General features: G+C 42.5%; 1 protein-coding gene across 1 annotated transcript in view; it reads right to left on the bottom strand.

The window, feature by feature from the left end:
• Positions 1–24,853, bottom strand: part of PLD5 (phospholipase D family member 5) — a 1,381,847-nt gene that overhangs the window by 1,238,531 nt on the left and 118,463 nt on the right. The window lies entirely within an intron of this gene.

The following is a 24,853-nucleotide window of genomic DNA, read 5'->3' as shown; positions in this document are numbered from 1 at the left end:
TTGAAATATACATTACACCGTGTTGGTAGTTCTCTAATCTTCTCCTAGCTATCATTTTAGGGCTATGGCTGCCACTATTGCACACAACTCTCTAGATGAGGCCTCCCTGATGATCTATAAATTGAAAACAGTTCTCGAGTTTTGACACTATATTCAAGAGTTACAGCATGTGATGCTGAAACTTATATTTGCATATTTATTGCTATTTATTTTTTTAACTTCTCCACACCATTACTATCTAGCACATAAGCTATGTTATTCAATTCAGCTCAATTTGTGTATGCCCTGGTTTAGTAAATTATCAGATCATATTTGGAAAACGGTTATATGCTGGACAGTCATGGGCTGGTGTTTAGCCCCAATAGTGGTCTGAAACGTGTTACTATCTCTTCTGGTTGGGGTTGTCGTAACTTCCATACATCTTCTTAGCATAAACATGTGAAAATAGCTAGTAATTCAGTGAGATGACACAGAATTGTATGAGAAGAGTAATTCTGCATTTAGCTCTATTTTCTTAGTACATAAATGCCCCCTTGCATCCAAAAAGGACTTAGAAGTAGCAATAAATGCAACAGTATATGAAAAGCAGCGCGAGAAGCAGCTCATGATTGTTAAATGTGCACTTGGTGTAAGATTTTCCACCAACTAACTCCCAGCATTTAGCGACAGTTTCTTATTGCAAAATGTACCCTTAGGGTCAAAATGGATACGAGGATACATTTTGCACTATGAAAATAGGACACATGTTCTTCCACTGTAGGATTTTTTCTTCCAAATTACATAAGTGGGTGTAATTTCATTATCTGTAAACTTGCATCAAACAGCAACACAGAATTACCAAAATTGCTCCATTTACTCCAGCATAATTAAAATTACTCCAAGGCCCGCTCCTGGGTGATATCTTATGGGTGGCAGATCAAGCAGAGCCTTATTTGCCTGAATCTGTCTGCTACTTCTGGCCTGGTGGAGTATTAATTGATCCTTAGTTGATTATGGACTATAGTCCACAATTCCAGTTTGATGCTTAGGTGGTTTTAATTACTCCTATCTGACGGCACAGCATGTTAAAATCTTCTGAGGCTGTTGTCGGCTGTGGCATCTCTCCTGAATCACCTCTGTGTCCACTCTTTTTTAAATTATTCATATAGATGTGCGTGTCACTCTTCTATTGGATGGCACAAACACTTTAAGATGGGGTCTACACAATTAAACCCAATGAATGAACCATTGGGGCAAGCTACATTGTTTGGTCTATCAATATAACTCCTCGACATCCCCATTTTTGTTTGGCAATACCATCTTGTTCATTGACAAAGAATACTTCCTATAGTTTGCTGGACAGAAAAGGTAGTTTTGGGGCACATATTGGGGCAACCTTATGGACCACATATCTTCAGAATAAAATCACCAACATTATTTTCCTATGTGGGCTCTTTGTTCTTATGGCTGGTTGACTGTCCCTCTTATGTGGCTATGGTGATAGGAGATCAAAGGCTTCCTGCATTGAGACAGTTTCTATGGAAGCCTTTCACCATGGATATTAAGGATAAGCCATGGCTACAAAAGCCTTTATACCTTTCTGTTCATCAAGTTGAACAAAGCTTCTATCCCCCAGTTCCCCAAGTACCTGTTATCAGTGACACAATATTATAGCCTTATAGCACACCATAGAGGGCTATACTGGCTATTAAAGGCCCTCTCCAGCGTTAAAGGCCCGAGCCGAAGGCGAGGGCCTTTAACAAGGGAGAGGGACTTTAATAGCCGGTATAGCCCAGCTACGAAGGGCTATATGGCTATTAGAACATTCTGCCACTAGAGGGCAGAATGTTCTAACAAAAAAGAACACAACCTTATGGGAGGGTGAGGGGATTGGAATCCCCTCAGTCTCCCTGAAGTCTTTGTTCACAGCCAGAGCAATGTACAAAGAAACATTGGAATGTTGGTGCTCCAGGCTTATACCAGCCATTATAAGCCCGGAGCACTCCATTGTTTTCAATGGAGCTCACAACATTCCAATGTTCTAATTAATGTTACAGCATTTTCTGTTTTATATCCTAAGACCTCCTTGCTTAAAGACACTTTACTTTGTAGAGGGTGCCTTACAAATAAATAAAATAAATACTGCTAATCATATACTGATGAACCACCATCATATGCCCAGGTATAATCATTGTATACTAGGGCCAACCACCCAGAGCCCTATTTCCAGAACAGTCTTTATAAGAAGCTACTTTGGCAAAGTAATGTATGCGTAATATGTATATGTGACTTGAGTGCAGCATTTGATACGGTCTCCCACGGCCTTCTCTTGGAGCATCTGTGGGAGGCTGGTGTCAGAGGTAACACATGGGAATGGATCGAGCACTTCCTACAGAATAGATCCTTCCAGGTCTTACAACGTCATTTTAAGTCCGAGATATGTCCTCAGTCTCGAGGGGTACCACAGGGCTCTGCCCTCAGTCCAACTTTATTTAATGTGTATATGCGCCCACTAGCAGATATTGTATTGAAACATGGGGTGAAAATGGTGTTATATGCTGATGACACTCAGTTGATTGTCACATTAGAGCTAAAGGATGCCGAGGCTGCGCCTAAATTCAAAGCCTGCCTGAGTGATCTTGCGAACTGGATGAAGTACAGCTGTCTGCAATTAAATGCAGGCAAGACAGAGGTGATGGTGGTTGGCAAACAGCCCCTCCATCTGGTGACATCTGTGGTGGCGGCAGGAACTAGGACCAACCCCGACTCCCAAATCTAAGATAAAAAATGTGCGAGTCTGGTTTGACAACACCTTATTGTTTGCAGACCGGATATCAGCTGTGGCAGGAGCATGCTTTGGCATTCTAAGAATTCTGCGCAGAATCTTGAATATTCTATCATTAGATGCCAAAAAGACCATTGTACAAGCCCTGGTTACAGCTCATCTGGACTACTGCAACGTCCTCTATTTAGGGGTCACAAAAAGTAACTTGAATATTCTACAGAAGGTGTCAAATGAAGTGCCCGGATGATATTGGATATTCCTAGGCGCACATCGGTCGAAGCAGCCTTGAGGGAATTACACAGGTAACCAGTACAGGCCCGAATTACTTTCAAAGCTGTGTTTCTGACACAGGACTTTCAATGAGAAAGGGCCGACGTATCTGCGCCTGCTACTTACTGCTTACAAACCTACATGGAATCTTAGGTCCATGGGCACTGCTAAATTGGTAGGGCCAAAAGTTCAAAAGGCACATTTGTGAGGTAGATCCTTCGGCTTTCTCGCAGCTAAGGCCTGGAAAAACGCACCTATGGGATTGAGAACGCATCTATCTGAAGCAATATTTCGTATAAATCGTAAAACTTGTTTTTTTCAGTCATCCCCGGGGGATTGGTGTTAAGCACTCCTGTTGCGAATTGACCGCTTATGCTAGGACCAATGGTTCCTTGGGGAGGTAGGGCTCTGTTATCATGGACTGAGATGTCTTTATTGCGGGGACATGGAGTAACCATGCGCTCTATAAGCTTTAATCTAATCTAACCTGCCCATGTATTTCTATCATATGAAAGGTTATTTTAATGTGTTTCAAGTATTGCCCTGTATGGTATGCAGTGGCACAACAAGCGTGCTCCTGACACCATACGTCCAATTATTACATCAATATGCCATGTATTGCCCCTCATCCCCTCTTAATTCAAGGACCTGCACTGCGTGGGAGAGGTCCTCTTGCTTTCCCACTTGCTATTGGAAGCAGTGGCATAGCGTGATTTGCCAGCACCTGCGGCAAAGCAAGTATTGAGCCCCTTAACCCATGGACCGTTAGCTCTACCTGGTGCAACATTTTAAAATAAAATAAGATTGTAGTGTGAATGTTTTTTTCTTGTAAAATTTTGCACCCCCTAAGAATTTTGCGCCCGGGGTAATCAACCCTATGGCCCCACCCATGCTACACCACTGATTGGAAGTAACAGCATGTAAAGGACATGCCTAGCCAACTGATTGCAGGAAGGAGAAATGCCTGGGAACCATAGAAAAAAGCCTCACTGCTTAGAAATGAGTAGCCTATCTCCTGGATCACACACCTGCTTGCATCTTGATGCTGAAAGCACTGGGGGAGGCTAAGGAGAATGTTTTGAGGTTGTACAGAAACTCATTTTGATGGGCTGTTTTTTCTGTTGTTGTGCTTTTTCAGGCTCCGCCTAGCAAAATTTGGACAGGGCTAAAGTGTGGTATTACTACACTAGTTGTAATTCTACTTCAAGAGCAAACGATTCTTTGTGCCAGAATATGGATCACCAACCCTCCTAGAATGAGGGACCTAGTGACAGTCAAGTAAAGGTCTCCCGGTTAGACACCGTTCTTCTGGAGCGCTGCCACTTCATGAGACAAAATCTTGCTGAAGCTATTGAAGGAGTAGTAAACTGGTATGAACCAAGTAGCAAGTTTTACTTAGGACACTCTACTGCACTGTTTTTCTTTGTGCAGGAATGTGTATTTAAGGCTTTGTGAAGTAATTAAAAGAAGAAACAGGATAGCTCCTTAGAAGTTACTATGTTTTCTTTCTAAAACATTTTAATAAAAATAACAGCTATATTCCGTGGCCTTCAGTTTCATCTGATAAAAAGAGTTTATTGTTAGTATGAAGAAACTATATGGGGCTCAGGACACTACCTTGAGGTCTAGTCTAATTTAAGATAACCATTCATTTGTCAGTTTTAATTATGTTTACTGATCGTTTACCTTGAGAACAGTACACCAGGTTCCCATTTACTTTGACAGGAAGAAGAAGCTGTCCCTCTAAAGGTTTAAATTTACCTTTTCGAAAGCTGTGCCTGATGCAGGATGAGGACTCATATTTCTGATGACTGTGCTTTATTGTCATATTAATAGCATGGCCAGAGAATAGAGGAGACCCTACACAGAGGTCATATAACAGATCTATTCTACTCTGCATTGAGGGGTTCATCTTTCATATTTTGAATTTCTTTTAGTCATAGGGCCAAAAATAGACAATACACTTGGGCATTGATTATTTGCTGCAGTGACATCCTCAGCATTGTGCAAATTAGAAGTTTAGTTTTCTTTTTCTGTTTCTGCTTCCTGGAGAATTTTCATATATTCCAAACTCATTTTACAATATCAGGAAAAGTTTTTCTGATTCACAAAATGGCTTTAGACGTGGTTACCAATTTCCAATTTGAGAGGGCCCTATTAGGGGTGTTCTTTCTAAATTGCGAACTGGTAGCATATGAATAAATGGTTTGCAACTGTAATTCTGGTCGCAAACCATTGATCAGTTCCCAAGTTGGGGTGGTAATGGATTTGCAAAGAGGAAGGGCCTGCTTTGACTCCCATACCCTTTGTGAACGGGGATGTGGCTTCAGACTGATTAGACAGTAGTCTATGGATCTACTGTCTGCTCTCACTGAAGTATTTCAAAACAGAAGACGTCAGTTTTAACGCCTTAACCGCAGTGGCAATTCCGCCACGGTGCGGACGTTTTAATGAGTGGGCGGGGCTGCGACGGGGGAGGGAGTGCTCCCGTCGGCCAACGGCCGACGTGAGCAGGGAATAGGTTAAAAGCATCCTTGATTCCTTTAAGGAATACTGGCTTCTTTTAAAAATTAAAAGTTTTCCATTTTAAAATGTAATTACAGAGAAGGTGGTTTGCTGACCTCCATTGCTATGATTGCAGCCAGTCACCGGAGGTTAACATTTGTGACCTGCCTAATGAATATTAATTAGGCATGTCTTTCTGCAACCCCCTGTAATTCATTATTTTATAAATATTATTATTTAATTTCTGTTCTTACTACCGCCTTCCTGATCCCCGATACCGGTGGTAGCACTGGCAATGAAAGGGATACAAACGTGCAATCTAAGGGTAGGAGTTTTTCCTTCTCGTAACTCTAACTAACATGCTTATACATTACACAGCCTTGGCTGCCCTCTGGGCTGAGGGTGCACCTTATATTATTTACCACTTTGCAACATTAGCTCATGTTTATATATACACAGCGTTGGATTTGAATACGCGCGTCCAATACGCGTGTGTTTTTAATCGGAAGGCCGAACAGACCCTATCGATTTGCTTGCTGCTGAACATCAACACGGGACGCATAGAGACAATAGTCACAAAAACCATATTGTATACCCACAAGCATTGTGAAATTAACCAAATTAGAAACCAGACTGAGCCACAGCAACGCGTGGCCGGGTACAGCTAGTTATTTATAAATAATTAAAAATAGAAAAATCTGCACAATTATGCAAGCTAAAGTTTTAATGCATCATAACTTGTGATCGCTCGAATTGCTGCATTGAAAGCATTTCCTGATTCTGATTTTCACATGCTAGATACTTTAATGCACAGGACAATGGAAACTGGCACTGCAGGAAGAGTAGCCTGGGTCATTGATATTAATTATTAAGGCCTTAGTTTTGTGTAGAATATGTGTGTGTGTGTGTGTGTGTATATATCACACATCACTCAGAAAACAAGATTCAAAATCTATAAGGTGTGAACCTTGGTTTAATAATATGTTTCTGGTCTCCCACTGCATTGTGGGTATTACAGAGGTCTATTTTGAATTCCATCTGTTACATCACAATTTCAGCAAAGAATACCTAGTTGTTCATATCCTAAAGCATTATAGTCATTGTACATATATTTTTTAAATTTTGCTTCAATTCACCTCTTTTTTGCTATAATAGTTATTTATGTGGTGTTATATTTCCTCACATTTTGCTACAGTGCCATTACGTATGTGTATTTTGCTCACTTTGAAGCTAATCAGAATGTAGCAATGCATTTCTAAGTAGTCACATTTTCATATGCCATATTGATTCGGTACCTGTTCAAAGACCAGCACAATCTTCCCAGGTGCATCACCAGCATCCACAAGAAAGCAAAAACTTGATTCCTTAAGGTGTTCATGGGTTAAATTATCATTTTGCTAGTGAATTAGATTAGATTTGATTTCATTACATTAGAATAGATTTGACTAGATTGAGAATTTATAAAGTGCTTGTTCACCAACACAGGCATTTTCGTGCTAACAGAACTAGAGATTGAGTTAGAGGACAATGTACACGAACTAACAGAAATGTATACATTTCTAAAGTTTTTCGAAAATATAGCTAGGAAGATATACCTCCTATTTAAAGGAGAAAATTAGTCCTGATGAGGAGCCAAGATAGAGCAAAGTAAGGACTAAAGAAAAGCATTTCTCTGCCAGATCATAGCAATATAGCTGGAGCATGAAGGGGTAAATGCAGAGACAAAGGAGAACTCTCAACCTTCTAAAAAAAAAGTGTGGATAAAAGTAAGGGATTTGAAGATGATAATGTTGTTTGACAGGGAAACCATAGAGCCTAATGAAGGGCTATGATAAATTATCACATTTGCAGAATTTATAGACCTTAGGGGCTGCCCATTTGTGAATTATTTGCAGTTTGAAAATTAAGGAGTCTGGTAGGCTCAGAGAAATGATATTAAAGTAGTCTAGTTTAAAAAAAATACAATCGGAAATCACCTGAGCTTGCGTATGGATTCGGAGAAAAAGAAAAATGTTTCTCAAAAGTTTACATAGGTAAAAGCAGGATGAGGAGATTTAACTGATTTGAGCAAAACATGAAAACTTCTTGTGCCTCCCACAAAGCAACACCTCTGATGTATTACCACAACAGTTACGTGACATCTAATTTTGAAAACAGAGGGGAAAGCTTAAAAAAAGCCTGCCATTGAAGAGTGAGCAGAAGAGTCAAATCTAACTGTCACTGACATACAAAATAGCCGTACAGGCAAAATTTATAATAATAGTAATAATTCTATAATGTGGTTTGTTAAGATAATTTAATAAAAGGTACAATCTTAATATAAAAAGATGAAACCCCGCTGATACAGCCTTAGCTACAAAACGAAAATCAAAGTTAATCACAGGTGTATGATAATACATTAAAACGTCAACATCCAACATAAAATTACATAAAATGTAACATATGATCAATTCATTACAAAATTTAAAAAGTGTACAGCAGCCAGAGCTACAACACTAGATTCCAAAGCTTTGAGAAACTAGAATGACTCATTAATCAACCTCTTATTACTTTGCTTTAGAACAGGCTTTAGAAATAATTTTTGAGAAACAGCAAATTCAGGACAGGTTAGCAAATTATAAGAAGGTCATTCATAAAGAGCCTTACACAGTTACATTGGCCCAACTTTGTCATCCAATTTTGTAAACAACCACTATAGTAGCACAAGTTATGTGCCACCCTCTTCAGCAATACCAAGAGTCTTATACTCGGTGAATAAATATTAACATTTAAAACAGTAATGCCTAGCTGTGATTGAAATACAAAGATAAACTCTAAATCATTTCTATAAGAAAGTTTGAACAATCTATTTCTTATGTGGGGTTTTAGATGTGTGCTCCTTCTCTACCTGCTGCACAGTCTTGGAACAGGGAATCCTAATCATATTTCATGAGCAACTCTTTAACATTCTTTTTAGTTCGCCTTGCCCATTAGTTCTCTGAGTACTTTAGATATTTTAAACACAACGCTGTAATATATCCCCTTTTTTCCCGATGAAGCCGCCTCAGAATTTACTTTCTAAGACCCAAGCTTACAATGAATTGAGCCAGTGCTTAATTTGTAAAAAGATTCATTACCAGGGCCCAAATTATTCCTTGGGAGTTTACTGCAGGTTGCACCGCCCTCCATTTCTTCCTCTGTTGTCAAGTGCCAGTAACATCGGTAACTACATGCTAGTTGTATCCGTTTTTAGGTCTCGCGACCTATCGATGCGCGCAAGCGCATCGAGCGTAGCGAGAATTCAAGTAGCCAAAATCCTCGTCAAACTAAGGGCTTTCCGCTGGCGTTTTGTTTACGGTCACATGAATCACGTGATCAAACACGAACGCGCATCAGCCTCCCTCCCTCCTAATTGCATTTTTTTAACGGCCGCCGCACAGCACATCAAAGGGCTTCGCCCAGCGTGCGCTCTGCGGCTTCTCGGCTTCTCCTCCCCTAATTACTCTTGGATGGCCGGCCGGCACACAGCCTTCCTTGGATTTCTCCTCCCCCTCCCCAGCCAGCTTCCCCCAGGCCGTGTTCCCTCCCCTGCTACCCCATCCTCACTCATCCCTCGCACCCCCTCCTCCTTCAGGCCCCCACCATTTGCTTTTGCTTGATTTAGTTGTGAACCGTTCTCATAGCGAGAGTTAAATAGGTTTTGCAATCTAAATATACATTTACGTTTTGAGACAGTATACGCTTTTCGCTCACAAATGGCACGCACTTTTCAAACCTCAACGCCTTCAAAATTCCCCGTTCTGTACATTGCAATGTGACAAAATGTCCGATAGGCATTCAAAGCTAATTCTGGAGACGGTCGTTTAAGTGTCCCTCTTGTGACTCTGCCGCCAGCACCAGCGAAACGTGTACAAACGCTCTCAAAATAAGTGTAGGACTGACACACGGGGGAAGGGCGTGTGTGGGTTTTAAACACTCAGTGTGCCATAAACACTGTAGATCTGCTGCTCGCCCAGTCTCTGTTTGTCAACTCAGTTCCATTCCGGTTCGGGGCTGTCATTTAACTGCAGTTTCAAATCATATGCTTCTAATTTCTGTTTTAGTGAAAAGCAAAGTACACCCGGCAAGGCTGAAATTTATTTCTTAACCACAGCTCTCACGCAGTTGATTGGCTGGGAAGTCTGCACAGGCTCCGCTCCAACCCTTTACACATAAACGCAGGAGTCAGATTACGAGGCAGCAGCCAAGTTGAGAGGGAACGGGAAAACAATGTCGGTGTCATTAACGCTATTGGCTATGCCAATGCTGGTTTCCTTTTCTTTTTAAGTAAAGGGCATCGAAGCATTCCATCTCCCAAAGACATCACTTGGTCAAAGTGCACCCGGATCACTATTTATTTTGTATTCCCTCCACGCTCCAGCCTCCACCCCTCTGCACCTTTATCTGTTCTGTCAAGCAGTAAATGTGAAACTTTAAGTTCTGACTGTAACATCTCCGATCAGCATTTCCGTTCGAGATACAAATGCATTAAAAAACAAGCATTGGCATAGCCAATAGGTCTCGCTTGTGGGACCTTATAAGTATTTAGTTTTGCAGCACAATATCCTTGGTGCAACAAGGATATTGTGCTGCAAAACTAAATACTTATAAGGTCCCACAAGCGAGACCTATTGGCAATGCCAATGCTTGTTAAAAAGTATGTTAAATAGTTAAACGCTCCACTGATTATTTGTCCTAAAAAATAAACACACAGCACAACAATGTGCTGGATAAATATGTGTAGGTATTCAAAAATAAGTACTGGTGCTGAGCACCTGCAAACACCGACACAAATTATGCACTGAATCGAGTGTACACCCATCTCCAGGTGAAGTGCGTCTATGTTCACAGCCTGACAGAGGCACTGAAAGGGCCTCTTTCAGACACTTGCCTTCTATATTTTAAAATGTAATACTTTTGCAAAACTTTGCCTTTGGGTAAAAATATCCTTAAATAAGTGTGTGCGAATCTTTTTCGCAGATTAGCTCTTCAACTTTTTTAAGGCTTGCCAATTAGAATCACTTTGGAAACAACAAAGTAATTTAAAAGAAACCGTAAGAGTGGCGCTTTACTTATTTTTAAACCTCTATTACCCTGAAGAAAGCGACATTAAGTGACCTTAGAACCTTTGACCCTTGTGTTGGGCTATTTTATGCTTGCATTAAAAACACTTTCTTATAATGTGGAGGCTGCAGGTGTAAGTTAACACCTACTAAAAATTGGAAAAGTTAAAGGATTTCTTCCGGATCGCACCTCATGGATAGATGCTTTTCAAAGAACACAGACAAAATACATCATAAGTATTACAACAAGTTTATAAAAAATGCATGCTCAAGAGCTTGGAAAACCTGTCTTTTCAGAGTTTTGGGGAAGGCAGGCAGACCCCAACATGGATAATGTCTTCTGAAGTACAGTTTCATTGTTTATGGGCAAAGAAGGAACATAATTTAGTCAATGTTAAAAAAATAAATCCACAAAATGGTAATTTGCTGGAGTTTCCCTCTAATAAGATTTTCTTGACTGTCCCTTTCTTCATCATGTTTCAAACAGAAATCGTTACAAATGTTGTGAGGTTTACACATTTTTCCCCACAACTTCTCGAAGTAACAAGTATTGTACCTGCTGGCTCCAATGTAAATGAGAGTGTGGGGAATTGCTAATTTGTAAGATATAAATACTTTGTTGTTCTTAAACTTGCAGGAAATTAGATATATAAAAATATATTCTACCCATTACCACATGTAACCTAGCAACAACAGTACATTAAAGACAGGGGTTCTCCTCTCGTCCTGCAGCTTTTAAAACACATTTACTGTAGTGCAACTGAAAACATTCTCTTTATGCACATTCGTGAAGGTAGAACACTAATCCATGCACTATAACGGGGAGAATTCACGAAATAAAGAGGTTGCAGGTTAAAGCAAATTGATAATAAAGAAGGGATATGTCAGAAATTGGATAGTAACAATGGTGTGTTAAAATACGAGGTATGGTTGTGGAAGAGAGAGACTATAGTCCCTTTGTACTGTACACAAAGTTATTTCCAAAAACGTAAGCAAAAGCTTGCTGAGGTCCCTTTTACTCTTCATATAGTAGCACATTTTGTGTCAAGGCATATTCTTGCAAGAGGCTAAGGAGTTCAAGAAGCAACATACACAATATGCAGCTGTTGAAGATGTAAGTAATTTCATGATCAGGAAAGTTAAATACAGGAGTTGAAAAGCATGTCTAAAATAAAGTAAAAAAAGAAAAAACGTTGACAAAAATACGAAAAATTGTCCAGTGAGGTTTTGTAAATGTGTTGACGGAAAATGCTGTGTCAAATTGGAAAGTTAAGAAAAGTCTATGACTTGAAGATATCAGAAGGTGAAGATGGAGATTTAAGTAAATATGGTTCCAAAGGGAGAGCATGCACTCTGCTCATTTGGCACTGAAAGCAGGGGTACTAGTTGTAGGGCTTGGCCAAAGAGCACATCCTCTGCTTAGAGGATACCTGGCTTGGGGAGTCTGCATACAGGACATTGCCAAAGGCAAGCTCATGTACCTATGGACCCACTACCCACTGGGAATGTGATGTAGAAACCATTACCTACGGGTGTGTTGGAAGGGGATGCCAGCAGGTACTGGAGTATGCGATTTTTGTGTTTACCCTCTCACTTAACTTTCTGGACCTACACACATTGTGAGCCATGAGCAGCAGGATTAGGAGGCAGGGGAGCTGAACACTGCTGGACATGCCCAAGGGCATGTCCAGCACCTGGGGCCTGCTGTATGTGGCTGTAGCGCTGCACAACAGATTCTGGCAGTAGCACGTGCCACATGATGGGTGTGATCCTCTGCACTCAGAGCTGCTGCTGTGCAAGACAGAAATCCAAACTCAGCAGATTTTGCATCCATGGGTGTCCTCGCAAAATGAAACAAAACACAGAAACAATGATTTAAAACAGAAGGTTTATTTCCTTACTTACATAGTATGTTATAAAAATGACCATAAAAACTACAGTTGTAGGGATGTTATGTGTACAATCCAAAATATGAAACCTTCTAACATTCAGTAGTTATGGGGCTTAACAACTGTAACTTTTCAAATTCACTACTCATTTTTTTCTCTTACAAAATCCTGCTTTTTGTACATCTTTTAAGAAAAGGGTCACAAAGTTTAAAAAATAACTTCATGCACCTTTCTCTGCACCTACGCATCAGCCTTTTGATCTCTTCTCAAGGCAGCAATCTCTCCTGTTCTGTTATCACCACTGCAGGGTGCATATTCCTGTCTGTGCCCTCCCCACCTGTGGCCGATACCACTATGTAGCCTCTGCAGCTGGTACAGTACACCTAGGGCTTGATATTTCAACATCCCTCTATCTCATAAGGACACCATTCACTTGAAATATCATGCATGTTCATCTACTAACCTCTTCTTTTGGTGTATTCTACTTTCTTTGGCCTCACCTTGTGTTAGAACTGGGATTTCTGGTTGGCTAGGGCTTGTGCCTAAGCCAGGCAGAAACCACCACTCCAGTCAGGGCAAGGGAATTACACGCTGAAGATAACCCCTGCTTGCCCCCTTGGTAGCTTGGCACGAGCAGTTAGGCATATCCCAGAGGCAATGTGTAAAGCGTTTGTGCAACACACTCACACAGCAGCAACACACTAGGCACACCACAAAAGAAACTCCACACAAGGTTACATAAAAAATAGCCTTTGTATTATCATAAAAACATTAGAAATATAATCACACATTTACACTGTGCCAACTGGCACTAGGCAATATTCACAAGGGATTATATACATGACAGGGCCAATCTGGCCACTGTCAGAACCTTTAGAAATCGCAAATAGCAATTGTGAAACACAACCAGTGACTACTGGTAAAATAATGACCTCAGCATTATTATGGCAGGCATAAAACACATTAGGCCCAAACCTCCTAAGCATAAACACATTACGCAATAAGCCTCATAACCATAAACCCATTATGCAATCACCTCATAAGCAGAAATCACATTAGGCCTAAATCAGGGCGTATAAATCACATTAGGGGATTAGCATCATCCGCATAAACCCAGTATACCCCAATCACACCCTAACATGAACCCCAGGCCAAACAGCCTTTTCTAGGGCTCCAATGCCCTATGTCCAGCAAAATCAGGGCGGCTGCCAATCTAGCAGAATCCACAGAGTGCAAATGCGCTGGGACGTGGGGTGCACCTCACCCCTCCCTTAGCATAAGACAAAATTGCCCCCAACGTTGCAGCTGCCTGCGCTCTCGCAGGGCAGCTGGGAATGTCACTGGCACCTCTGTACCTGGTGAGCCCCACTCTGAGGCTCTGTAAATAACTTTTGCCTCACGTTGCAGCTGCCCGCTACGACAGCGCAGCTGAGGGATCCAAACAAGCCCTGGCACTACGGGGCCCCCACTGAGTACCGACACGTCTCCAGGCCCTGACAATGTGCCTCAGTGGAGCCCAGATTGCGCCCAACGTTGCAGCTGCCCACTGTCAGGCAGGGCAGCTGTAGCAGCAACGGGCACCACCAATGTGCCCTGAACGGCATCTACAATGCCTGTGTGAGCCCCACAGGGTTCCTTAACCAAAAGCACTGCCTCCCTATAGGCCCAACTCACTGGAACCTTGTAGGCTCCTATCCGCTCCACCGAGGCAAAGGGACACAGACTCCGCCCCAGCCACGCTCCTCCTGGCTGCTGGGGACTCCTCCGACTTCTTCCTTTGTGCCTGGAAACCCTGGGAGGTGGGGTAGGTTCCCGTCCTCCCTCCTGCCTGCATCTTTGTTTCTACTGGCTTCCTGAGTGCTCCTGCATGGGTCACGTGGCCCCGCCCACCATCAGGTGGAAGTGCCTGTCTTCTGGGTTGCGCCGGGCTGCGGCAGTGATTTCGGTGATTCCTTCATGCGGGGGTAAAACGGGGTAGCCTCCCGATTTAAATAAATACAAAAGCGAGGTGGGCACATGATATGAGTATATATAAAAATAAGGCAAAGATGTGAGGTGGGCACCCGCTCGGTGCACATGAATGCGGGGTGGGCACCCGCTCTGTTGGGCAGTGATGTGGGGAAATCCCCATGTCGGGATTTTCCCCTGAATCCGAGAAAGCTCCACGCTGCAAAACCCGTCCCTCTCCTCTTGGGCAAATAAAAATAAAAGCACTCACCGGGCGCTAGAAAGCAGGCAGGCTACAGGGTCCTTGGTGCTGGGGAGACCACAGACCAGCGCAGCCATGCAGGCCAGCATGCAGGGACCCCCAGGAGACAGCAGCTAGGTGCAACATCACAGTGGCAGTAACACTGCGCGCACACGCCCTGTAATGGCAGAGTCCCGAGATAGGTTTGAAAAGCTAATTCGGTGGTTGGCGGAATCAGCATTGCGAGCCCACCAGTAGCATTTAATTTACCAGCCCTGGGTATAAGAGATACCACTTTACAATGGACTGACAGGTAAATTAAATAAATACTAATAACAAAAGAGTGTTCAGATTCGTCAATAGGACGGGTTTCAGAGCACAGAGAAAAGGAGATAGAGACACCTTCTTGGTGTTTATAGAAAGCCCTCACTCACCGACCTGGTCGGTGACATGCTTCATCATCGGGCCCCACTGGGAGTGGCCGAATGCCACCCCAGTGTGCTGCAACGCCAGAATTACTGCGGAGCGGGTAATGTGAAGTTGTGAGTGACTAAGTGGTTGTGTGAATAACTAGACAAAGTGTACGTGGTGGAAATAAAAATGCCTTAAAAGTATCAAAAATTCTTAATTATCTGATCAATAAGACATGTTAAAATATGTGTGGGAGAACTAAGCCAGATAAATGAGATGGCTAGTTTCCTCTAGCTTTACGGTCAACATGTTTCTGCCAATGTCGGTGTCAATTAACCTGGCATTCGTTAGGACCTAAGGTGTGATAAACCCCGGCGCTGTGGACGCGCTAAGGCCCACCCTACCAGGGGACGTGAAAGTGAAAAATTAAAATACTGTTAAAAAAGTGCAAATTCTGGTAGGTACTCGCAGTTATGGAGACCACACAAAATTTAAAATGCACCTGTGGAAAGAAAAGGACAGACACACATGAAAAGACATACAAGCAATTAGATATCTTGAAATCGGAGGCATGTCAATGGTCAGCAGTGACTCTGTGCTCTGGTGAATCGACCCACGTAGACCCCCGTGGATACTAGCACTAACTTCAGGACCCCAACTGTGGGTGTGCTGGTCTGCGAGTGAATACTCCAGACCCTAAAGAGTCTACGACTTCGGGATCAACTATGAACGACGGAGCGCTGAGAAACACCCGTCGGGGCGTGTGTGTGAATATATGCGCCTGTAGCTGGTGAGCTAGTAGTGAACACCAAGTGCTGATGTTACGTGTCCGACAAAGGCGCTAGAGTCTAGCGCGTGCGAACGGGAAGGAGATCAATGGGCCAAAGGCCTGTGGACCAAATCCGTTCAAACATTAAGACATATACACATACAATCTACTAAAATACATAAACAGTTTTTCTCACTTGACAGGTGTGAAGCTTGCACACCATAGACCTCGGGAGGGGGGTGGTGATGCAATTGGCACACCCTGGAAAGAGGAAAGGGAGACCCCGCGATTAAATTACAACGAGGTAGAATAGAGGCAAAACATGGCCAGAAGATACCCCTCTGTGCTGGTAGCGATCCCGTCGCTTGTATAGTACTCACGCCCTCGGCATCTAGCACCCGCTCGGTACCTGCATCTACCCTCGGTAACCGGGTCTCGTGGATGCAGGGCTGGGACTGCTGCCCGATAGATATTGTCGGAGAGCGCGGCATTTCCTGGTTGGGCGGGGCCCGAACTGGGGTGAGCAAGAAATGGCGGCTGTCAGGAAACTAGAACGTTAGGGAATGCACAAACTTTATTTAGAGTCAATAGTTGGAGACATTCGTACACAGGGGGACGTGTCTCATCAGATGCGTGTAAGTAGCGTTAGGGAATGCACAAACTTTATTGGGAGTGAATAGTTAGAGACATTCGAACACACGGGGACGTGTCTCATCAGATAAGAGTAAGAATCTCGAGGGGGAGACAGGCGGGGGCAGTGCAGGCAGCCTCAGTAGTGAGGTGGTAGTAAAACAACACCTCATAATCGTTAGTTCCCTCAAGAGATACGTCTGAGTATCTCAAGATAGAGAGCAATACTCGTATCTTTCATCAGCAATTTGAAATAGGAACAGTCCACGTCCTCGGGTAGTATTCAAGCATGAACACCTTGATTCGTGGCGCAAGAATTATCAGAGGTTTGGTAGATAGATGACAAGCCCAGATAAGCATGTCAGCTAGCTCCTCTGCTAACAGAACGCTACCAAGGGGTACAACAAACAAAACAGACAACACATACAGTCATCCTCTGGTGGTGATTTTGCAGTTGGTTTTGCAGTTCAACCATACCACCAATGATCTGAGGTGGACCATAATTGAGCAAATCAATGGAGGAAGGAATATTTCTGAGAGACTTTTCGAGAAAGAGCAGAGGTGGGTGTACCGGTTGGGTACCCACACCCATGGATTAAATGATGATATACCGTGGGCATCCATTTTGAAATAACTTATCCCTCCAGACACCACTATTATCTGCTTTCCTGCGGACACGTGTGCAGCCACCTAGTACTTCTATCCAGTCTCACCACCAGAGGATGACTGTATGTGTTGTCTGTTTTGTTTGTTGTACCCCTTGGTAGCGTTCTGTTAGCAGAGGAGCTAGCTGACATGCTTATCTGGGCTTGTCATCTATCTACCAAACCTCTGATAATTCTTGCGCCACGAACCAAGGTGTTCATGCTTGAATACTACCCGAGGACGTGGACTGTTCCTATTTCAAATTGCTGATGAAAGATACGAGTATTGCTCTCTATCTTGAGATACTCGGACGTATGTCTTGAGTGAACTAACGATTATGAGGTGTTGTTTTACTACCACCTCACTACTGAGGCTGCCTGCACTGCCCCCGCCTGTCTCCCCCTCGAGATTCTTACTCTTATCTGATGAGACACGTCCCCGTGTGTTCGAATGTCTCTAACTATTGACTCTCAATAAAGTTTGTGCATTCCCTAACGCTACTTACACGCATCTGATGAGACACGTCCCCGTGTGTACGAATGTCTCCAACTATTGACTCTAAATAAAGTTTGTGCATTCCCTAACGTTCTAGTTTCCTGACAGCCGCCATTTCTTCCTCACCACAGCGCGGCGCACAATTGGCTGCTATCACGCTCCCCAGTTCGGGCCCCACCCAACCAGGAAATGCCGCGCTCTCCGACAATATCTATCGGGCAGCAGTCCCAGCCCTGCATCCACGAGACCCGGTTACCGAGGGTAGATGCAGGTACCAAGCGGGTGCTAGATGCCGAGGGCGTGAGTACTATACAAGCGACGGGATCGCTACCAGCACAGTGGGGTACCTTCTGGCCATGTTTTGCCTCTATTCTACCTCGTTGTAATTTAATCGCGGAGTCTCCCTTTCCTCTTTCCAGGGTGGGCCAATTGCATCACCACCCCCCTCCCGAGGTCTATGGTGTGCAAGCTTCACACCTGTCAAGTGAGAAAAACTGTTTATGTATTTTCGTAGATTGTATGTGTATACGTCTTAATGTTTGAACGGATTTGGTCCACTGGCCTTTGGCCCATTGATCTCCTTCCCGTTCGCACGCGCTAGACTCTAGCGCCTTTGTCGGACACGTAACATCAGCACTTGGTGTTCACTACTAGCTCACCAGCTACAGGCGCATATATTCACACACGCGCCCCGACGGGTGTTTCTCAGCGCTCCGTCGTTCATAGTTGATCCCGAAGTCGTAGACTCTTTAGGGTCTGGAGTATTCACTCGCAGACCAGCACACCCACAGTTGGGGTCCTGAAGTTAGTGCTAGTATCCACGGGGCTCTACGTGGGTCGATTCACCAGAGCACAGAGTCACTGCTGACCATTGACATGCCTCTGATTTCAAGCTATCTAATTGTTTGTATGTCTTTTCATGTGTGTCTGTCCTTTTCTTTCCACAGGTGCATTTTAATTTTTGTGTGGTCTCCATAACTGCGAGTACCTACCAGAACTTTTGAACTTTTTTAACAGTATTTTAACTTTTCACTTTCACGTCACCTGGTAGGGTGGGCCTTAGCGCGTCCACACCGCCGGGGTTTATCACACCTTAGGTCCTGACGAATGCCAGGTTAATTGACACCGACATTGGCAGAAACATGTTGACCGTAAAGCTAGAGGAAACTAGCCATCTAATTTATCTGGCTTAGTTCTCCCACACATATTTTAACATGTCTTATTGATCAGATAATAAAGAATTTTTTATACATTTAAGGCATTTTTATTTCCACCACGTACACTTTGTCTAGTTATTCACACAACCACTTAGTCACTCACAACTTCACATTACCCGCTCCGCAGTAATTCTGGCGTTGCAGCACACTGGGGTGGCATTCGGCCACTCCCAGTGGGGCCCGATGATGAAGCATGTCACCGACCAGGTCGGTGAGTGAGGGCTTTCTATAAACACCAAGAAGGTGTCTCTATCTCCTTTTCTCTGTGTTCTGAAACCCGTCCTTTTGACGAATCTGAACACTCTTTTGTTGTTACTATTTATGATTAGTGGGGAATAAGAGTGTTCCCTCCTCCCTACCTCTCTCCTTGTTGAAAGGTAAATTAAATAGCCCAAACAGGTGTAGACTAATCTTACCATATTTAACACACAGAGTGCACGCACTTTACACTGGACAGCAATGCTAAAGTGCCCAGAGTCCTAAAACCAACAACACCATGTCAGAAAAAAAGGCTAGGAGAAAGGAAAAAAGTTTAGGGATGACCCTCCTTAAAGGGCTAAGTCCAACACCTTGTTTCTCCAATATTTGTCCTGCTACATTTAAAGTTCTCCAATTGTTGAATTATCTTAAGCGATTGACTCTCAGAAGTTTACTTTTACACGTGCGCACAGAGAATTCCATGAGATGCTCAGTTGTTAACAGTCTGTGTCAGAAAGTACACTGTTCTCCAGCTCCCCATTTATTTCTATTCAAGTAACAAGATTCAAATATATTATGGAATTATATGCTTGTAGGCAGGTTAAGCACCTTTATTTTTGTGCAGTTGATGGGCGAGTCCCATTTCACCTCTAGCACCGGTACAGATGTTACTATTGTTCTGTGATATTTAAAATGTTCAAAGCCAAAACGCTGCTATATATATGGTTGTCTTCAGTCCCAGCTACCTCTTGGAGGAGCTACATGTTCAAATGCATTCTGGCAATCACCTTTAAGATGCTGAACCATTACTAGACTCCCTCATCCACAGCTACCATTTGCAAGGACATTTATCCCAAAAACCTAAGTACATGATGTAGTCCCTGGCGGGGGACCCAGCAACCGTCAGGGTGGCTGAGGTGATCCACAAAAAGAGAGCTTTGGACAGCAGACCTTCCCAATAACAGCTAGTCCCTATTTATGGTGGGGTTTCATCAACTTTTTCCCTAACTCTCAAAACATTTTTTGTAATTTGCACTCTTGATTCTAAGTTATAAAACAGCTTTGGTATATCTATTTTTCCTACCAAAAATTACATTGAAGTAGCAAGAGGGCATATGTAAATGTCTAGGTTGAAGCCACACCTCCTCAAGTTTGTAGTACACATTTCAAGCACTTGTATCTAACTTGAGAGGGACCTCTAGTAACTACTTGTGGAGCTGCAACATCAGGCAAGATTGTTTTGTCCTTTGTATTGGTCATCTCCACTAGGGCTTAACACCACATTTAGGGGCCTATTACGATGGCGGATTTCCCGCATCCACCGGGCCGGCGGAAGCCACCGCCGGCCCGGAGGATACGGGAAATCCGCCGCTGAGCCTTGAAAGACCCACCGCCATATTAGGATGGCTGGTGGGTCTTAGAATCTGTCCTCCGCTTTTCCGCCGCGGGCAGATTCTGCCCGCAACGGAAAAGCATTAACATGGCTGGCGGTGTCTATCAGACACCGCCATCCATATTATGATGGATTACAAAGTATGCTTTTCCGTGGCGGCTTTTCTGCCGTGGAAAAGCATACGGAGCTTCACTTCGGGGGCCCATTGCGGGCCCCCTGGGTGAAGGGGGGTGGGGGGTGCACATGGGGGGTACCTATGGTACCCCCCTGCATTTGCGTGGACAAAGCGGCAGGCACCGCGCGGTGCCTGCTGCTTTGTGCACGCAAATGCCGTGCATGCACTTTTAACATTGCGGTGGGTGCAGCTTGAAGCTGCACCCGCCGCAATGTTAAAGATTGAGGATGTGACCGCCATAGGTGGCGGTCACATCCTAATTGCACAGGAGGGAACTCCGCAGGCAATGCGGAGGTTCCCTCCTACGCTATGGTGGCGGACGGACTCAGGTCCGTCCGCCATCATAATCGGCCCCTTAGAGCGACCTTTAATGCCCGCTTGTGGAACTGCAACTCCATGTAAGAATTTCAATGCTTTTGCATTTGACTTGAGAGAAACACCTAGTAAGTACTAGTGGTGCTGCAGCTTCATGAGAGATTTGCAATGCCTTGCATTTAATTGCAGATTAAGAGGTCCCTGATTAAAATCTGGGTGCCCCTTACATTGTAACCTTTACCTATCATATTTATTTAAATTTTATAACCAAGTTAGGACAGACAGAAAATAGTAAATCAAATATTAAAAACTGAAGTTAGTAGTAATTTACAATGAACAACCCTAAATGAATTTGTATTCAATTGCAAACAATACATAGGAAATATCTTATTGTTTCAATTAAGTTCTGTATAAGATGAGATACTTAGTAAGTCTAAATCCACGTTGATCCATGAAATTGTAGTCATTTTGTGTGAATAGTTCAACAGAATAGATTGTTTTTTGAACAAACCTTATCCATAAAGAAAAATATAAATGTCTGAATATAGTATATGCGAAAATATTCATTCATAGAGATGTATGTTTGTCTGAGCATTCGAGATTCTTTCATAGAAGTAATACATAAGGTATTGCTCAGTGGAGAAGCATTTGACTGCAGATAAAGAGATCGCTGGCACATGCTTCACAGAAGGTTAACTGAATATATCTTGTACATTTATTTCAAAGTGAGATGACTAACAGTGGTGATGCTGAATATATTTAACCTCTAAAATATGCAACAAATTGTTTTAACATAACCTGAATTGATCTGTACTCACTTGCATAACACACCTTAGATAATTCCTAACATATCAAAGTATCTGAAAAATAAGGAGAATAGGCCATATAAACTCATGTCCCCTGATTCACATGAACACTCATTAACATTAATACTGTGGTTTATCCTTTTATTGTGCTGGTGTGTGACTTAGTGGTAGAGCATTTGCCTGTGGATTAAGAAGTCACAGATACAAATCTACGCTGTTTGGTTGAATCACTGTTCTCGTTTGAAAGTTGTTAGCAATAAAGACGAATATTATTTGATAAAAGTGAAAGGTAGCATCTATACCTTTTCAAATTATTTTGGGTGTAACTACAGTGTAGCCCAGAAAACAAAAAAAATGGATTCAAAATAATAACTATTTTCTGTGGTGATTATGTATGGCACATTTCCACAAGTTATAGTTAGGTCAAAATGTCAGTTAAAACGTACCTTTTTAAACAAACAAAGCCACTGAAAATTCACTGGGAAGAGTTATGCTATAACATGTGCAATGGCTGCATCAATAACATCACTGATGACACCTGAAATTACATCATTTATGACAATCACCATGCATGGGGGATCACATGTTATATTTATTTCTGGGCTCAAGTAATAGTTAATTTAGATAACTATAACTAGTGAATTTCAGTAATTTTGTTATTTTAAGATGGTATGTTTTAACTATCATTTTAACCTATCTATAATGCCCCTTTAACCTTTGTTTTTTTCAGTGAATTTCTAAGGATTTTTTAAAATATTAATTAAGATATTATTACAATTCTGAACTATACCAGCACTTTAATGTTTGTTTTTTTAGCTAATTTCTATTTTTTTTTAAAATATAAAGTAAGTTTTTTATCACTGTGCGCAGTGTGGGGCTGGACTCCAAACCCCATTCCATGAACTGCATTTGGTTGGTTTGCCCTCAACGGAGTTGGATGCAGGGCCTGGCCTTTAAAAAAAAAAGGACAGGAGCCCATATTTCTTTTGTTGAAATGTTACTGAGGATCCCCTGCAAATTTGTTTCTGGCCGCAGGGGTTCCCTTTGGTATTCTCACAACCAGGCCTATGGGGGCAGGGAGTCCCTAGCCAGCATCCCTATCTGTATTTTATACTTTTCTTCCGTACAGGGGACTGAGTCCTAAAATGGCTGCCATCACATCTTCGTTAATATGGTGGCAGCCAATCAGATCTTCTCTCTAGATCGGTCAGCTCAGTGGATCTTCCACTGTGTGATATATGAGTAAACTTTTAACCTTACTTTCTCAAAAACTACTGGACAGATGTACACCAAATCACAAAAAAGCACACTATTTGGACCAAGATCTAGCTTTCTGCCAAATTTGATGCAAATCCATTTAGCTGTTTTGGCTGTAGCTGTGTCTGATTTTTTCATGAAAAATTGTATAGGGAAAATGTGTTGCCTCGCTTGATTGATTACCCTAAAACTTTATTGGAAGGAGTTGAGGTGGATGGTTTTTTTTTACATTTTGTGAAGGTTTGTTGAAAGGTGCCAAAATTATAAGCAACTCAAAAAATGCTTTTCCTATGGAAAAATGTGGTCCTAACAATACAAGCTGCAGAGTCTGGGTAGTTCCCAAGTTTAGGTGAAGAGCAGCTCCTTTATATGGAGCACCCTACAACACCACTGACTCTCCCATCTGCTCACCTCCGATGTCTGTTTTTTTAAACAATGTTTTTAAGCATTCCGTTTTGTACTTGGCCAAAGGTATACCTTTCTGATGAGATCTAACTAGAACGAAACACATCAGGGGTTGCTTTTATTCATTCCAGGTTGCTTGTCTGGTATTTTATAATTATTGTATAAATACATTTTTATGTTGAAGCCACACGCCCACAAATTCGTTAGGGGTATTTGAAGCAGTTGCATTTGACTGGAGAGGGGCACTTAATAGCACTTGAGTTTTTGTAGGTTTTTGAAAGACTTGTTGCTTCTGACCTGAGACGGCCATCTAAAAATTGCTTGAGGTACTTTAGCTATGGCACAGGCCAGACCGACTGGCTTTGCAATGCTTTTTGAATGATGCAATGTAGTTATCCAAGAGGAGATGAGAAATTATAAGTGCTGATTTGTCAGCAAACCAAGTTTTACAAAGGGCAAAGACATGAAGGGAAGGGTCATGAGGATGTCTACTGTATGAGGTAATTTTCTAATGCTGGTCTAGTATTGAGAAGGTTCTTCATGAATAAGTTTTGTTCATAGTGATATTAATTGAAGTATCATGGACAGATGTGGGAAAAAGCTGGTGAGCACAACATGGGCGCCATGCTGATGGTTGGTGTGGTGTGTCTTAGGTATGCTGATGGGTTGAATGTTATCCACGGTTGTAAAGGAGTCAACTCACCATGAGTGTTGAGGTGGTGTGAGTTACTGTACTTTAATGTGCCTGATCTTTCCTTTTTACTGAGGAAGGACTCTAGGGAAGCTACAGTGAAGAGAGAGTGAGATGAAAAAGGCTGAGAATGAGTATCTCAGTTTCTGTGTAGGCACCTTTGGGGCCATTCATTCATGACCAAACACAACCAGGTTTTCTTGATTACTTATATCTATGGGAAGAATCAGACGTCTCTAGGTTCCCATCAAAAATACATTTGAAAAAAAAGTATTGGGAAATGATTTGGATGTCTGCCCATAGTACCAGTATAAATACTAATCTAACAGGACGTTACCTTGATTTTAAACCTCGCCCACTCTGTGAGGCTTATTGGGATATTATAGAGGGTCCGTTTGACCGAAAGTTATATTTCCAGTTCAGAACTGGGACTCTTCCTGTAAAAGCTTTCGGCTATAAATGGTCAGCAATCCGGGATGATAAATGTCACAATTGTAAAGATCTAACTGAGAATATAGCCCATATGTTGTTTGTATGTCCGCTTTACACAAGCCCTCGTCGTAAGTGGCTAAAACCAACATGTATTGATTTGGGCACCCGGAGGTATACTCAGGCTCTAAGGATACTAGAGTCAGACTGTTCACCATGTATAGTGATTGCTGTTGCTAAGTTCTTAAGGTGGGCTTGGATCATACGCACTTGCACTTTACAGTCTCTAGAAGTTAGCTAATGAACTCTAGACATCTAAA

Source organism: Lissotriton helveticus, chromosome 6, assembly GCF_964261635.1.
Source record: "Lissotriton helveticus chromosome 6, aLisHel1.1, whole genome shotgun sequence".
In the NCBI taxonomy this organism is placed as follows: domain Eukaryota; kingdom Metazoa; phylum Chordata; class Amphibia; order Caudata; family Salamandridae; genus Lissotriton; species Lissotriton helveticus.
The sequence above is the reverse complement of the archived record's forward strand: the minus strand, read 5'-3'. Positions and strand labels throughout refer to the sequence as shown.